The sequence below is a fragment of the Pristis pectinata genome, chromosome 33 (genome assembly GCF_009764475.1).
Source record: "Pristis pectinata isolate sPriPec2 chromosome 33, sPriPec2.1.pri, whole genome shotgun sequence".
Taxonomy (NCBI): domain Eukaryota; kingdom Metazoa; phylum Chordata; class Chondrichthyes; order Rhinopristiformes; family Pristidae; genus Pristis; species Pristis pectinata.
Window position 1 is genome coordinate 4,039,776 of NC_067437.1, and position 18,185 is coordinate 4,057,960.

The following is an 18,185-nucleotide window of genomic DNA, read 5'->3' on the forward strand; positions in this document are numbered from 1 at the left end:
TTTTGCATTCACCAAATCCTAAGTAAGAGAAATTTAACTTACTACTTAAATTTATCATTGAACTTGGGTAGTATGAAACTGGATAGGAAAAATCAATAATGTTGATTTTTATTTTGTGATGGCTTTATATTTAAAAATACTTTGGCTCAAAGCTGCTTCTTGTAGATTGCGTCACTGCCCTACAGTACCATCCCACCACATGCAGATCATGTTACAAATTCATTGCTTAAACCCATCGACCTTGTTGCTTGGATTCCTTGTTTGGAGCTTGAAATTTCTTGGCAATCTCTAAGAGGGCAGAGTCTAACTCGTGGCATAAAATTCTGTTTCCTGGGGGAGAAAAGAATTGTACTAACTAGTCAAGATTGATCACAATGAGAATTTGTTTTTGATAGAATCAATACGAATTATTTTTAGAAATTGAATTCCTGCCTTTTCTCCTGAAAATGTTGATTCTTATTGAAGTACAAACATTACTCAGGAGGCCACTGTTGTGTGTATGAAGCTTAGCTGTGATTGCAATGGGCTGTTCAAGCTTGGGTAGCACTGCAGTCTAACCTCAGGTTTTTCCTCATGTATTGTATACTACATTTTCAGGGTGGGTTGCTGGATAATGATTATCATAGGCACACTAAGGTATAAGGAGCAGCATACTTATACTTGCCTTTTCCCCTCACCCCTCATTCTGTTATTTCACATCTGAGCTGCTCAGCTATTGGGAGATGCTTAACAGAATGCAGAATTTGAAGTGAATAACATCCTCTTCTAGTAATTTTGTAGGGAAACAACATATGTTTATTTAGCCTCTTTTGTGATGGTCCAAAGCATTTTGCAGTCAAGAGTACTTTGTAATGTAATTACTGTTGTACCATATAAAACTCATCAGCGAACTGTGTGGTGATATCCCACAAACAGCAATGATATTATGACTGAGTAATCTGGCTGGGGCACAGGATAACTCCCCTGCTCTTAAGAATAGTTTCATGGGATCTTTTACGTCTACCCGAGAGAGCAGAAAAAGGCCTTGGTTTGATGTTCATCTGGGAAATAAAAAGGCATCTGACAGTGCAACAGCACCTAACACTACATTGAAATAGCACCCTAGATGTTTTGTGTTCAAATAACTGGAGTGGAACTGAAATCCTCAATTTCTTTCTTAGTGGTAAGAGTGGTACCAACTGAGTCATAGCTGGGAGTATGTTTCTTCCTGAGCTGCAGGAGGAAGTTGTTTGTGTAAACCATCGTGAAAATCAAATTAAATGAGTGTTTAAAAAAAATCACTTTTAATTTGTGGTTTGCTGACCTTGTGAATAGGTCAGTGCATTGGTGACTGTGTTATTGAGTTGTACAATATATCAGAAGAGTCCCATAATGTGTCTCTTTCTTTTTGAAGAAAAGATCCAAATACATATCACAGCCATTGTATTACTGTTTTGAAATGGGCTTAGCCATGCAATTCTGGTGGCTGGCTATATTGCTTAATGGGCTTTGGTTTTATCTCATTTAGATTTGTAAAATTGCACTACTTAGTGCGTAAAAGAATGATTCTTCCCCTTTATGAATTTTTAAATTGAAAATACCAGTGAAGGGCAAAGACTTAAAATGAAAAGAATAAAAGGGAAGTCAAATATTAACTGTTAGACACGAAGCATTATTATTCATTGAGTCATAGAGTAATACAGCACAGAAACAGGCCCTTCGGCCCAATCGTCAATGCTGACCAAGATGCCCATCTAAGCTAGTCCCACTTGCCCACGTTTGGTCCATATCCCTCTAAACCTTTCCTTTCCATGTACCTGTCCAAATGTCTTTTAAGTGTTGCTATTTAAAGAGTCAGAGAGTTGTATGTGCAAGCTCCACTTCTGAATTTAAGCAAACAATCCAGATTGGTCCTGCAGAACTTTGCTGAGGAGGTGTTTCATTGAAGAAGCCCTCCAGATGTGATGTTGAAGAACATCTCTTTGGTCCAGTTGGTAAGGTGCACAGTAAAGATTTTAATTTTAAACAGTAAAGTTCTCCTAGTCCAGCCCAGAATTTCTGTTTAAAAGTCCCCACCATGCAAAATAATTCACTTTTCTATTATTGCTGAGTTATACTGTGCACAAAATGGTTGCTTCTTGTGCCTACATGACATTCTATGGTGATCTCTATTCTTATGCACAAGCACTATGGGACTTTACTGTTTTTGGAATTTAATAATGTATTGGTTCTTTTAACTTAAGGCTTTAGTCTGCAGTAATTTTATCTGTCATATCCTGCAGTTTATTTTTGGTATTTTTTGTATTTCCTGGCAAGTTTTAAATGTTTCCTAATTGTGTATATAGTTATGTCCTAGTAATAATTCCACATCATTCCTGTGGTTAATTTTAAACTTCTCCTCCCATAGAGTTTTTTTTTCCCTTGCTTTAACCTCTCACCCACTTTTCTCAGTCACATGCCTTATCACTGTAGTCCAACTTCCTCCTCAGGCTGCATTGACTCAGCCTTTTGCTGAGTAGCTTGATCTGTTCATTCTGTTTCTACAAGACTGTAAATTTCAGTTGCAGGGTAACTTTTAGATTTGATTTGTAATGCAAGTTGGCTGCTAAATTTGGACAGCACACTGAACGGCAGTTGGAGTTTGCAGGTACAATACATTCTTCTTTTCTCTTAATACTAACAGGTATACTGATTTAAACTACAGGAATATGATTAAAATGGTATGATTAGAATTCATTAAATTTATTGACTGCTTTCTACAGGGCTATCATACATTTTGTATAAATTATCAGAGAGTAATATAGAAGATCGAGATGATTTAGTATTGCTTTAACAAATGATTCTAAACTGACCAGTAAACCTATCACTTAATATCACAATCTCCCCGAATACCTTAAATCTCAGGCAGTTTATTGTTACTTATGATATTCCAAGGAAACTTTAATAGTGGATTTTTGAAATGTATAATCCAGTGGTCTCTTACCTTTTGAAGGCAGTAGTGCTTGTTTACATGATTCTATTGGCACAGGCCTGTTGTTCATTGCTGAATGGTAATGGTTGTTAGGCTGTTAAACTGTAGATGATGTGTCATAACCAAGTCACAATGTCCTTAACTGGTATTTACTTTCCAGGAAGAGTCATTAGGCAGTGATCAGAAATGGGAAACTCAGGTGGATTTTTCTTGTGCTACTGAATGTAGTGTGAATGTTTAGGTGTTACTCTGTTGTAAATACCCTAGGTTATGCTTATGTTTTGCAGATAGTCCTGCATATAGTATCGTATTGTATTAGACCTAGTAGACCATCCTAGAATATTTCTGAGCTGTCTTTTGAATAAAATGTTACTGAATAGTAATTTGAATTTATTGGTATTGTAAAATTGCTTGAGAGGAATATATTTAGGGTGTAGGTCAATTTAATGTTATGCCTCAACCGTAATTAAGAAAAATTGCATAATCTTTTATTTAGATAACAATTGATATGATCCACCCATGGTAAATGGGCTGTTCAGTTCGATTACGTGAAATACTAGCTTTTGCCTTTGTTCTGTTATCCTGTTATAGAAAGTGGTTTTGCAACACATGGAAGATGTGACTCACTGAGTTTATTGATTAGAAAAATTAACCAGATAATGAAATATGGTTTTACACTGAGATATGGAAAATGGTCCATGGTTTCCAGGGTTTTGCTGTGAACTTTTATTATTAGAAGGCAGTGTGGCACATTATGGGCAGATTGGTCGAGGAACTTTATCTTGCAGATGTTGAGTGCAAGTCCCATCTTCTTGTGATTAAGTGAACCAGTCAACAATGTTATGTAGCTCGGCTTCTGTCGGTGTGTGCAAACACAGCTATCACCTGCGCACTGCAACTGGACCATTATCATTGGAACGACCTTGGTTGTGGCGTGTAGTTGATGTGGGTTGAACAGTTTCTTACTGGTTTTGAAGATTAGCCTCAGGCACAAAAAGCTTGTTGGAGGTGAGGTACAACATTGCAGTGAGAGAGACTGAGAAAAATTTTAGGGCAGTGAGCAGGCTTGTTTAATGCTGGTCTTCACTAAAATTGGTTCTGTTGTAGACCTGTTGGATTAGTATCCTGGCTTGCATGATGTTGTGGATGGAGACAAGTTTCTGTGGGCAGCTTGACTTGCAGATAGTGTTCCACAGTCCCTCCTGTTGGGAATCATAGGCATTAGTGAGGTTGAAAAAGGCTATGCATAGTGGTTGGTGCTGTCCCATGCATTTTTTTGCCCCCAGGGTTGTTACACAGTGAAGATTATTTTCGCTCTGTGTCTAGATGGATGGAATCCATACTGTGATTCAAGGAGCAGCTCTTCAGCTACTGCAACAAAGCTGTGGAGGAGTGGTGATGACATGCTCTGCAACAGATAGCAGGGAGACTCTTCTGTTATTACCACAGTTGGATGTCTCGTTCCTTGAAGATGGTCACAATTGTGGTGTCTCTGTCAGCAAGTTGTATGGAACTTCCACTGCCTTGTTTTTTAAAGATGCCGTGTTCTGGCTGTCATGTCTCACAGCAGTGTCAATGACAATGCTTCAAAGGACACAAAGGTTATTAGATTTTAAAAGGACAATGAGTGTAAGGGCACTTTATCTGAATGCCTGTTGTATTTGAAACAAGGTCAGTGAACTTGTGGCACAAATCAGTACAAAGGGATATGATTTAGTGACCATTACAGAACTGTGGTTGCAGGGTGAAGATGAGTGGGAATTAAATATCCAAGGGTGTCAGGTAATACGGAAGGATCGACAAGGAGGTAAGGGAGGTGGGGTACCACTCTTAATTAAAAATGAGATTGGGGCGATAGTGAGAGACAATATAAGATCTAGGGAGCAGAATGTTGAGTATTTTGGTAGAGATTAGGAATAGCAAAGGGAAAAAAATCATAGGTGGGAATTGTCTATAGGCCACCAAATAATAACATTATAGTGACACAGGCAATTAACCAAGAAATAGTTGATGCATGTAAGAATGGAATGGCAGTCGTCATGTGGGACTTTAACTTCCACATAGGTTGGGTGAATCAAGTTGGTCGAGGCAGTCTTGAGGAGGACTTCATAGAATGTATACGTGATAGCTTTCTTGAACAGTATGTTACTGAACCCACAAGTGAAAATGCTATCTTAGATCTGGTCCTGTGCAATGACACAGGTAAAATTCACGATCTTGTAGTTAGGGATCATCTTGGAAAGAGTGATCATAGTATGATTGAATTTCTCATACAAATGGAGGATGCAATAGTTCGATCTAAAACCAGTGTATTATGCCTAAATAAGGGAGATTGCAAGGGGATGAGGGAGCAGTTGGCTAGCGTAGACTGGAAACACAGGTTATATGGTGGGACAGTTAAGGAAGACTTTCAAATAGATTCACGGTGCTCAAAACAGTATATTCCAGTTAAAAGTAAGGGTAGGGAAATAAAAGAAGGCATCAAGCTAAAAGCACATGCATACAAAGTCGTCAGAAGTAGTGGGAAACTGGAAGATTGGGAAAATTTTAAAAAGCAACAAAGAACCACTAAGCAAGCAATAAGGAAAGGGAAGATAGATTATGAAAGTAAACTAGCACAAAATATAAAAACAGATAGTAAAAAGTTTTTATAGTTATAAAGCGAAAACAGGTGGCTAAAGTGAACGTACTGTAGGTCCCTTAGAAGATGAGAAGGGGGAATTAATAGTGGGTAATGCAGAAATGGCTGAGGTCTTGAATGTTTGTTTTATGTCAGTTTTCATGGTGGAGGACACATCTAACGTGCCAAAGAGATGTTATGGATGTGATTGGGGGGGGGGGGGGGGGGGTGGTTGGTGAGGACCTTGATACAATCGCTGTCACTAAAAAGGTAGTGATGAGCAAACTAGTGGGTCTAAAGGTAGACAAGTCCCCTGGTCCTGATGGAATGGGATAAATGGGTGTTTCTCAGGTTGGCAATCAGTGGTGAGCAGATGCCATGGGTCGGTGCTGGACCCGCAACTGCTCATGATATACACTAACGATTTGGAAGAGGAGATTGAATGTAGTGTATCTAAGTTTACTGATGACACTAAATTGAATGGAAAAGCAAATTGTGTAGGATCTCCAGAGAGATATAGATAGGTTAAGTGAGTGGGCAGGGGTTTGGCAGATGGAGTACAATGTTGGTAAATGTGATGTCATCACTTTGGAAGGAAAAATAGAAGATCAGATTATAATTTAAATGGAGAAAGATTGCAGCATGCTGTTGTGCAGAGGGACTTGGGAGTGCTTGTGCATGAATCGCAAAAGTTTGTAGGTGCAATAGGTTACTGAGAAGGCAAATGGAATGTTGGCCTTCATTGTTGGAGGTATTGAATGTAAGAGCAGGGAGGTTATGCTGCAACTGTACAGGGTACTGGTGAGGCCACACCTGGAGTACTACAGACAGTTCTGGTCTTCTTACTTGAGGAAAGATATACTGGCTTTGGAGGTGGTGCAGAGGTGGCTCACCAGGTTGATTCCGGAGATGAGGGGTTAGCCTTTGAGGAGAGATTGAGTTGTCTGGAATATACTCACTGGAATTCAGAAGAATGAGAGGGGATCTTACAGAAACACAAAATTGTGAAAAAGGTAGATAAGATAGAGGCAGGAAGATTGTTTCCGCTGGTAGGTGAGACTAGAACTAGGGGATGTAGCTTAAGATTCGGGGGAATAGATTTAGGATGGAGATGAGGAGAATCTGCTTTTCACAAGATCACAAGATAAGGGTGCAGAAGTAGGCCATTTGGCCCATCGGGTCTGCTCCAAAGAGTAGTGAATCTGTGGAATTCTCTGTCCAGGGAAACAGTAGAGGCTACCTCATTAAATATATTTAAGGCGCAGTTAGATAGATTTTTGCATAGTAGGGGAATTAAGGGTTATGGGGAAAAGGCAGGTAAGTGGATCTGAGTCCACGGCCAGATCAGCCATGATCTTGTTGAATGGTGGAGCAGGCTCGATGGGCCAGATGGCCTCCTCCTGCTCCTATTTCTTATGTTCTTGTGTCAATGCTTCTGAGTTTCCCAAGGTACGAAAGTAAATCAATGTGCACGTCTTTCATTATTGGGAATGCCAATGAGGGTCTGGAACATTTCAGGTCGTAAATTTTATATTGTGGAGTGGAAGTTGTCTATGTGTGGTTTCCTTAAACACGAAGTAGCATTTGCACACTACATGGGCTTCACAGAGTGAGGTCTTGATATGGTAGCAAGAAGAATTGATGTGTGTATCTGCACAAGTGAGCCCGCATGGCTGACCCATGTGTTGCTGTAATGGAGCCTCAGTGAACCTGGTTTGTGAGCTGGAAAATCAATCATGATTTGTTATACTGTGGATGTGATTGGACGCTAAATGAAGATCAGGCCATAGTGAAGTCTGACATCAAATAACCTTCTAATGTTCATTGTCATAGCAGTCCTGCCATAAGTTTGCTCTTATGGAGTGGCACCCTATAATTAGTAACTGCCCTAAAAAAAAAAGCAGTTGAAGGAGAATAGTCATTGTGGATTACAGAGAAATCATTGCCATGTAATCATAAGACGTTAATATATAGGAGTAGAATTAGGAATTGAGTCTGCTCCACCATTCAATCAGGGCTGATTTTTTTTTTCAACCCCATTCTCCTGCCTTCTACCCATAACCCTTAACACTTCTACTAATCAAGAACCTATCAATCTCTGCCTTAAATGACTTAGTCTCCACAGCCCTCTGTGGCAACGAATTCCACAGATTCACCACCCTCTGGTTTAAGAAATTTTTCCTCCATCTCCGTTTTATAGGGACATCCTGTATTCTGCTATGCCCTCAGATCCTAGACTCTCCTAATGGAAACATCCTCTCCATGTCCATTCTATCCAGCCCTTTCAGTATCCAGTTGGTTTCAATGAGATCCCCCCTAATCCTTCTGAACTCCATCGAGTACAGGCCCAGAGCCAGCAAATGCTTCTCATAAAAGCAAAAAAAGCCATTGTAAAAGCAAATGCCTTTCGTTCCTGGGATCATTCTTGTGAATCTCCTCTGGACCCCCACCAGGGCCAGCACATCTTTCCTTAGATATGGGGCCCAAGATTGTTTGCAATATTCCAAATTTGGTCTGATCAATGCCTTATAAAGCCTCAGCAGTACTTCCTTGCTTTTATCTTCTGGTCCTAGAACATAGACCACTACAGCACAGTACAGGCCCTTCAGCCCACAATGTTGTGCCGACATTTTATCCTGCTCTAAGATCTATCTAACCCTTCCCTCCCACATAGCCCCCTATTTTTCTATCATCCTCTTGAAATGAATGCTAACATTGCATTTTCCTTTCTTACTACAGACTCAACATTTCTTGTGAATGCTGCTTATATAATGCTATGTGCCTGTAATGCTGTTGCAAGTAAGAATTTCATTGCACCTGTGCATACATGTACTTGTGCATATGACAATAAACTTGACTTTGACTTTGGGAGAAAAAAAACTACAAGTTAACCTTAAGGGGATCCTAAACTAGAATTCCCATGTTCATTTGCACCTCCGATTTCTGAATTCTCTCCCCATTTAGGAAATAATCTACATCTTTATTCTTCCTGCTAAAGTGCATAACCCCACACTTCACTACACTGTATTCTATCTGCCACTTCTTCATCCACTCTCCCAAATGTTCATCCTTCTGCAGACTCCCTGCCTCTGCAACAGTACCTGTCCCTCCACCTACCTTTGTATCATCTGCAAACTTAGCCGCAATGCCATCAGATCCTTCATCCAGATCATTAATGTATAAAGTGAAAAGTTGCTGTTCCAACACTGACCCATGCAGAACTCCACCAGTTACTGGCAGCCATTCTGAAAAGGACCCTTTTTATCCCCACGCTCTGCCTTCTGCCTGTCAGCCAGTCTTCTACGCATGCTAGTACCTTGCCTCTAACACCATGGTCTCTTGTTTAGCAGCCTCGTGGGTAGCACCTTGTCAAAGGCCTCCTGAAGATCCAAGTAAGTAACATACACTGACTCTCCTTTGTCTAACCTGCTTGTTACCACCTCAAAGAATTCTAATAGATTTGTCAGGCAAGACTCCCTTAATGAAACCCTGTTGACCTCGCCCTATTTTATCATTGTACTTCCAAGTACTCTGAAATTTCATCCTTAATAATGAAACTTCGAAGTATGTGATAAAACAAGCATACCACAGTACTTGTTTCAAACAGATCTCCACGTCAATGTTAGGAGCTTGCCATGTCAGAAATAGTAAAGCAGTAGAAAAATACAACTCTCTTTCCTGAGTTGTGCTGTTGTAAGTAATTTACTTGGGATAAAGTGATGGAAATTATGCGGTCTGTTGTTGGTTTTCTTCCTCTGAAGCAGTTGTTTTCTTTAAAAGTACACTGTCAGCTGTAAGGTGCTTTGCTATATCTTGAATTCATGAAAGAAGCTAGAAAATACTTTTTCTCAATGTGATATTAGGTGGGGGAGCATTTTGAAGAATGTTCCAAATTACTTTAGAGGGTAGGATCCTCATTATTGTATAATGGAAGCCAGTAAACATTTCTCACAACCTAAGTTAAAGTAAATTTTTCTAAATTGAAATCTCTGTCTTTGTTGGCATTTTTTAATTTGGGTTTAACTGATGGTAAAAGTTTTGTGATTTCATTCTACCTATTACAACCTAGTGATGTATAGTTTCTGTTGGGTTGGATGGAGATATGGTAGCTACTTTAAACACAGCGAGATACAACACAAATACTCCATCTCTTTGAAAGAGGAATAATGGGCAGGGCATCAAGTCTTTAGATAGTTTCCTGAGGTACTGTACATCAAACAAGGATTTCTGTTTAATATCTCATAAATATACCACTGCTTTGCAATGCAGCACTTCCTCAGTACCAAAGTGTTTCTTGGGATTGTATGCTCAATTATATAATGACCCTGAACTAGCAGACATGCATATGCAAGAATGATGCCATTGAGGCAAAGTGACATGTTTAGATTACTAAGAAAAAAATTGTTTACCGACTGATGGGCAGAATACTGTTTCATAAAAACAAAATTTATACTTGTGCTCAAAAGGAGGTAAAATTCATGCATCATTAGGTTACAATTTTTAAATCTCAGTGGCTTTAGTTTTGTTTTAGTCAGTCTGCTCGTTTTAACATTGGAGCTGTAAACTAAATATAGTTCAGTGTGGTGTTTGTTGAAATTGAGCTAAGGGCTGAATTTTTTTTTTAAATAGAGACTTTCTATCTTAAGGAGTTGTGGTTTATGAGTTACTTTACCCCAGTAAGTGTGTGGACAAAAACAAAATACTCTGGATTACAGAAATTTGAAACAAAAAAAGAAAACGTGTTAAGTGCTTAGTACTTTGAGCAGCACCTGTGGCGAGAAAGAAAGGGTTAACATATCAGGCTGCCGACATATTGCCAAATTTTGAAACAACAGGACAGAACCCCCTCTCCAAGGGTTTCTGTTTACCTCCTGGGAATCCTGTACAGGATTAGAAACAAATTACTGGAAACGCTCAGTAGGTCTGGCATCACCTGTGGAAAAGGGAACAGAATTAACGTTTTGCAACAAAGATGTTAGAACTGAAGCAGTTCACCAGCCTTCTGGTGAAGCAAATTTACTGAAAAAGTAGTTTATTTGGTGATATTGAAATCATGAAATTTCAGTCTTGATGGGTCTATTGCCCCCCCCCCCCCACTTAAGTTTTATATATAAAACAAAATGGAGCAGGAGAATTAAACTTTGAGCGTACTATTGTACAGAGAAACTGAGAGGTAGCAACCAAATTGTGTTATGCTATGAGAACTCAGCTGAGTTTGAGTCAGCTATGTGTTAATTTTGTGTGCTGTGCAATTTAAACTAGGAGATTCCAGGCTCAATTCTTAGCTTATTCTTGACTGGTATAGCTAAGTATAAGACACTTCAACATTATGGGTGGGTAAAGTTGGGGCTAGCTGTGACTTCCTTCGTGGTCAAATGCTGCATCTGCATGCTGTTTCTTAGCTCACTCATTAAAGATGTTCACTTGGTTGTTAAATGATGTAGAGTGGTTAGGGTGAGGTGGGGCTGAGTTGCTGTGCAAACAGCTGGCAGCCTCTGAGTAATGGGGAAAATGTACTGATGTTACTAATATAATGTTGGCATAGAACACATTATGTCATATTGTATGACTGCACGTCATATTCACAGAACTAAACATGCTGGGCGATGCTGCTGTAAACACAATTTGTAATTGCAAATTACAAAAAAAGTAAATTGCAATCTGGTACTTGAGAATTCATGCTTACCCTGAGGTTTGACCATCTTTCTTTAAAAAAAAGTAGTCTGGACAGGCAAGTTCTGCATGGTTTGGGGCACTGCCTATTGTGGATAGTGATTAATATTTTATGATTGTTGGAGCTATCTCCTTAATATGCTTCTATATTTTCTCCTAAATCATTCCTATGTTGGTTGTTACATTTACCAAAGCATTTTTGTTAATTAAGGTGACAGTAAAAATATCTCTATGAATTGTCAGAATGATCTGTCCTGATCTCAGTCATAGTTGTACAGCACAGAAACAAGACCGTTGGCCCCCCATGTCCATGCCAACCTCTTTGTCCATCAATCCCATTTGCCCACGTTAGTACCATATCCTTCAGTGCCTTGCCTATCCAATTGTCTTTCTAAATGCCTCTTAAATGTAGTAATTGAGTCTAATTCAACCACCTCCCTCTGGCAGTGTGTTCCAAAAATTAACCACTTGTTGTGAGTGTGTGTGTGTGGAGGTGGGGGGGGGGGGGGGGTTGCGGAGAAAAACTTACCCCATGAACTCCTTTAAAATTCCTTCCTTTTACTTTAGACCTATGTTCTCTTATTTTTGATGCCCCTACTATAGAACATAGAACAGTGCAGCACAGGAGCAGGCCCTGCAGCCCATACTACCTGTGCTGATCATGATGCCAATCCAAACTAATCCCATCTGCCTGCACGTGATCCATATCTCACTATTCTCTGCCCGTTCATGTGCCTGTCTAAATGTTTCTTAAAAGTACTTCCAGCACTTTCCCTGGCAGCACGTTCCAGGCACCTGCCACTCTCTGTGTAAAAACAAAACTTGTCTTTTAAATCTCCTTTAAACTCCACACCACCCCCCCACCACCACCTTAAACCTACGCCCTCAAGTATCCGACAGTTCCAACTTGTGAGAAAGGCTGATTATCTAGCCTATTTGTACCTCTCCATAATTTTTTTTATACTTCTGTCAGGTTGCCCCTTGGCCTCGCACATTCCAGAAAAAGACAATCCAAGTTTGTCCGAACTCCCCTTATTACTAATACTCTCTAATCCAGGCAGCATCCTGGTGAACCTCATCTGCACCCTCTCCAAATGCTCTACATCCTTCGTGTGATGCAGTGACCAAAACTGCACATAATACTCCAAATGAGGCCGAACCAAAGCTTTGTATAACATGACTTCCTGACATTTATACTCAACACCCCTTCTGATGAATTCAAGTATGATATATGCTGCCTTTACCACCATATCTGCTTGTGTTGCCACTTTCACGAAACTGTGGACTTGCACCCCAAGATTCCTCTGTACTTCAATGCTGCTAAGAATCCTGCCATTTACTGTTTATTTTCTCCTTATATTTGACTTCCCAAAGTGCACGCCCTCAAATATCAACCTACCCCTCCCTGATATCCTCCATGTTCTTCACCTTAGTGAATACCAATGTGAAATACTCATTTAGTAGCTAGTCTGTTTCTTCTAGCTCCAGGCATAAATTCCTTCCTTTGTCTTTGAGTGGTCCTACCTACTCCCTAATTACCCTCTTGTTTTTAATATATGTATAAAATGCCTTGGGATTCTCTTTAATCCTACTCACCAAGAACATTTCATGGCCCCTTTTAGCCTTCCTGATTCCCTGTTTAAGTTCTTTCCTGCTTCCTTTATATTTCTCAAGGGCCTTGTCCGAATTCAGCTTCCTAAACTTTATATATGCTTCCTTTTCCTTTTTGACTAAATTTGCAACATCTCTCATCATCCAAGGTTCCCAAACCCTGCCATCCCTGTCTTTCTTCCTTGTAAAAACATGTTGGTACTGAATTCTAACCAGCTGGCTTTTAAATGAATCAGATGTGGACTTGCCCAATAACAGCTACTCCCAATCTACTCTTTCCAGCTTCTGCGTAATACTGTTGTAATTATCCTTATCCCATCTTGCACTTTCCCCCTGAGGTCCAGTCTTATCCATAACTATTTGATAACTCATGGAGTTATGATCACTTCCCAAAATGCTCTCCCACTGAAACTCCAATCACCTGGTCAGACTGATTTTCCCCTTCCCTGGTTGGATACCTACATATTGTGTCAAGAAATCCTCCTGGACGCACCTAACAAATTCTGCCCCATCTAAGTCTCTGGCACTAAGAGAGACAGTAGAACAGTTTTGGTTGCCCTGCTATGAAGACATCATTTGGCTGGAAACAATGCAAAGAAGATTTATGAGAATGTTGCCAGGACTCGAGGGCCTGAGTTATAGGGGAGAGGTTGGGCAGGCCAGGGCATTATTCATCCAAGGGAAAGGAAATCAGAATTGGAGGGCATAGGTTTTAGGTGAGAAGGAAATGATTTAAAAGGGAACTGAGAGTCAACTTATTCACGCAGAGGGTGGCAAGTATGTGGAATGAGCTACTGGAGGAAGTGGTTGAGGCAGGTATAATAACACTTAAAAGACATGGACAGGTACATGAATAGGAAAGGTTTAAAGAGATATGAGCTAAATGGGGCTAGGTTAGATGGGCACCTTGGTCAGCAAGGGCCTGTTTCTGTGCTGTGTTGCTCTATTACTCTGACTCTACCCTGTTGCTCTTGTATTTTATTCCTGAGCCCTATCCATATAGCCTTACTGGATGAGCCCTCCAGGACATCCTCTCAAAGTGCTTCTGTGATATTCTCCCTGATCAGTAGTGGGAAAAAGATTTTGACTATCTACCCTAACTGAGACTCTCATAACCTTATCTACTTCTTTCAGGTTACTCCTTGGCCTCCTTTGCTCCAGGGAAAACAAACCCAGCCTATCCAGTCTCTCCCCAAAACTGAAGTCCTCCAATCCAAGCAACATCCTGGTGAATGTCCTTTGCACAGTCTCCAGTGCCATCACATCCTCCTTGTAGTGTGGCAGTCAGATCTGCACAAAATACTCCGTGTGGCCTAACCAGTGTTTTGTAAAGTTGAAATGTCCCAGCTCTTATATTCTATGCTCCAACCTATGAATGCAGGTATGGTCTTAGATAACCTTCCTCACTATCTGCAAAACCATCAATTTTTTTGTCATCCACAAACTTACTGATCATACCTCTTACATTCACATACACCTAAGTCACTAATATCTACCACAAACAGCAAAGGCCCCAGCATCAATTCCTGTGGTACACCAATAGTCAAACATCGTTCCACCACTACCCTCTGCTTCCCATCACCAAGCCACTTTTGATCCAATTAGCCAGCTTGCCTTGGATCCCATGTGCCTTAACTTTTTGAACCAGGCTACATGTGGACCCTTGTCAAATTCCATACTAAAGTACATAGAGACTGTCTACCACCCTGCCTTCATCAATCCCCTTTACTACCTCCACAGAAATACTCAGTCAAATTAATGAGACAGGAATTCACCCACACAAAGCCATACTGACTATCATTAGTAAGTCCCTGCCTTTCCAAATGTACATAAATCCTGTCCCTTTGAATTTTCTCCAATAATTTCCCTACCACTGATGTAAGGCTCGCTGGCCTGTAGTAATCTGGCTTAGCCATGCCACCCTTCTTAAATAAGGGAACAAGGTTAGCTATCCTCCAGTCTTCTGTTATCTTGCTTGTGGCTAACAAATATGCAGGGCCCCAGCAATCTACTCCCTTGTTTCTCACAGTATTCTGAGATCAATCTAATCCGGTCCTGGGGATTTATCCACCTTTATGCATTCCAACACCTTCACCTTTGTAATATTGGCATGCTCCAGATTATCAATTTATCTCTCACTGAACTCACAACCCTCCAATATCTTTTTCCTTTGTGAATCTAGGTGAAAAGTATTCTTTTTGGATCTTGCTCACATCCCCTGGCTCCACACCGTAACTGTTCTCTGTAACTGTTACACTTCATTCTGCATTCTGTATTGTTTTACCTTGTACTCCCTCAATGCACTGTGTAATGAATTGATCTGTATGAATAGTATGCAAGTTTTTCACTGTACCTTGGTACAAGTGACAATAATAAACTAATTCCAATTCTGCATGAAATATACCTTTCTCAAGCTACCATATTGCTCCTAATATATTTGACTTAGAATTCTCCTTAATCTTACCTGCCAAGAATATATCATAGCCCCTTTTTGCCCTCCTAATCTCCTCCTTAAGTACTCTCTTACACCCGCTATATTCCTCAAGGGACTCCCTTGGCCATATTTGCTTATACCTGCTGTGTGCTATCTTTTTCTTGATCAAACCTTCAAGAACCTTTCTCATTTAAGGTTCCCTAATCCTGCTATCTTTGTCTTTCACCCTTACTGGAATTTTCTGGCCCTGAACTCTTGCTAACTGTTTTTTTAAAAAGACTCCCACTTGTCAGATGTTGTTTAACTTGCAAGCATCTGCTCCCAATCTAGTTTTGCCAGGTCGTCTTTGGTGCTATCAAAATTAGCCTCCCCGCACCACCCCCCCCTCCCCCCACCAATTTAGGACCTTAATTTGAGGACCAATCTTATCTCTTTACAAAACTACCTTAAAATGTGCAGAATTATGGTCACTTTCCAAAGTGTTCCCCAACTGTCAGTCACTTCCACCATCTGCCCAGTTTCATTTCCTAAGAGAAGGTCAAGTACAGCCCCTTGCCTGGTAGGATTATCTGTATATTTTCTCAAAAATTGACACTTAACAACTTCCATCGTACCCCCTTGCACTAAAGCAATCCCAGTCAATATTAGGAAAGTTAAAATCCCCCACTACTATAGCCCTATTGCTTTTATACCTTTCGTCGTCATGGCTATTCTTCGAGGTCGAGGATGATGGTCTTCGTTCTGTTGATCCATTTATGGGCTCTCAAGTGGCTTATGACTCCAATCTTGGCTCTGAAAGTTCTTCCGCATTCATGACAGGTAGTTCCAGACGGCAGATCGGGCTTTGGTTGTTGCTGCCTCTCTTTCCATTTTCTTCTCTTTTCCTCTAATTCTGCACACCTGTTGCTTTCGAAAGTTGCTGTTCCTTCTCGGATGATGGTTTGCCAGAGTTTCCTGTCCTTGGCATTGGTTTCCCAATTGTTGATGTCAATGTTACATTTCTTCATGTTGTCTTTTAAGACATCTTTGAATCTCTTCTGTTGTCCGCCTCTTTTACGTTTGCCTACTTTAAACTGGGAGTAGAAGATTTGTTTCGGCAGACGTTCGTCTTTCATCCGAACAACATGACCGCCCCATCTTAGTTGGTTCTTTATACCTTTTATGCAATTTACTTACATATTTGTTCTCTAATTCCTGCTGAACATTGGGAGGCCTATAGTATAACCCCAATAAAGTGATCCACCACCTCTTATTCTCAAGTTCTACCCTTATATCCTCACTGGGCAATCCCTCCAAGGTATCCTCTGTACACATTGCTGTGATGTTCTCCTTAATCAGAAATGCAACTCCCTCTTCTCCTTTATATCCCCCTCTGTCACACCTGAAACTTCCATACCCACAACATTAAGATACCAGTCCTGCCATTCATTCGACCACAGTTCCATGACTGCAATAATATTGTAATTCCACATGCTGATCCATGCTCTCTCATCTGACTTGCCTGTGAGGCTCCTTCCATTAAAGTAAATGCAGTTGAACCTACCATCTCCGTAACCTGCCTCTGTCTGCTCTGCTTAATTTATTCTCTATATTCAGGTATATCTTCCCACCTGCCAGACTGCTACTGAGTTGTTTTCCTTCCACCACCCCCCACTCCTGCCAAATTAGTTTAAACCTAAATAGCATGATCAAACCTCCCTTTAAGGATATTGGTCCCTTCCAGTTCAGGGATAACGTGTCCATCCTGTACTACTTCCCATCTTCTCCCATTTCTCATAATAAACCTCGGGCAACATGTTTTTCTTCCAGTGTGACTGCTGATTAATTGTGAATTTCTAACAGTTTTGTTATGTGTTCACTTGAGTGGAGCCTGTTCAGCTGTCACATAGAGGAAACTTTTAGCTACCTCTCAAGCTGGATACCAGACCCAAGCTGCAAGTTGTATTTAAACTGGCTGCGCTGTTGCTCACTGTCAGACCTCACTCTTGTACCTATGGGTGATTATTTCAGTTGATTATATATTTAATATCAAGCAAACAAACTTACGGTGAAATGTGTGTATTTTATCATTCAAGGTGACTATCTGGGAAAAGGAAGTTGGGAAGTAACTGGATAGATTGTGAATACTTTTCTGGGATTGTAAAGTATTGATACTCATAATATGGTAAAGTTAGGCTGGTGTGAAACTCAGAATTGAAATATTAACTGTCCATTCTGACCTTACAAGCATACAGTTATAGTTTAGATTTCCAGCATCTGCGAAGTTTAACCTTTTGTTCATACTTGTAACATGGCCACTCCCTGCTTCAACTCCTGTAGCCCCGAACTATCTGACACTTACTGTTTTTCTGCCTCTAAAAATGCTATTTGTCTACAGTGATGTGCTCCTACAACCAGGTTGTGTAGTAACAGAGTCTGTGGGATAATAGTAAGCAAGAAAGAAACTGTGTTAACGAGGATAAAGCATAGGTTTCCAAATGCATAGCCTTACTCCTCCCTGATATCAGCCCTACAACCTTCCAAGATCTTTGTGTGCCTTTATTTTTGGACTTGATTCCAGATTTCCACTGCTTAAGTTTCCCTACCTTTTAATTCATTACTTCGAAATAAGATGGACACTTTCTACATTGGTGTGTCCAAGGCCATGTGCAGTAAGTGAGGGAGAAACAAGTAGAGGGTTGGCAAAAGTAATTAGAGGAAATGCAGATGGACTATAAACCCCAGCATAGATCGATTTAGTTTTAATGGCCAGTTTTCATGCTGTTGATTCCTTAAATTTTTGCCATTGCAGCTGCTCTTCCTATGATACTTATGATTAGAGAGATGTGGTGAAGCAGCAGTTAATGTTGCTGCCTCATAGCTCCAGGGACCTGGATGTAACCCCGATCTCTAATGCT

General features: G+C 40.4%; 1 protein-coding gene across 1 annotated transcript in view; it reads left to right on the plus strand.

The window, feature by feature from the left end:
• LOC127585683 (carnitine O-palmitoyltransferase 1, liver isoform-like) overlaps window positions 1-18,185 on the plus strand; it is a 98,920-nt gene that overhangs the window by 19,959 nt on the left and 60,776 nt on the right.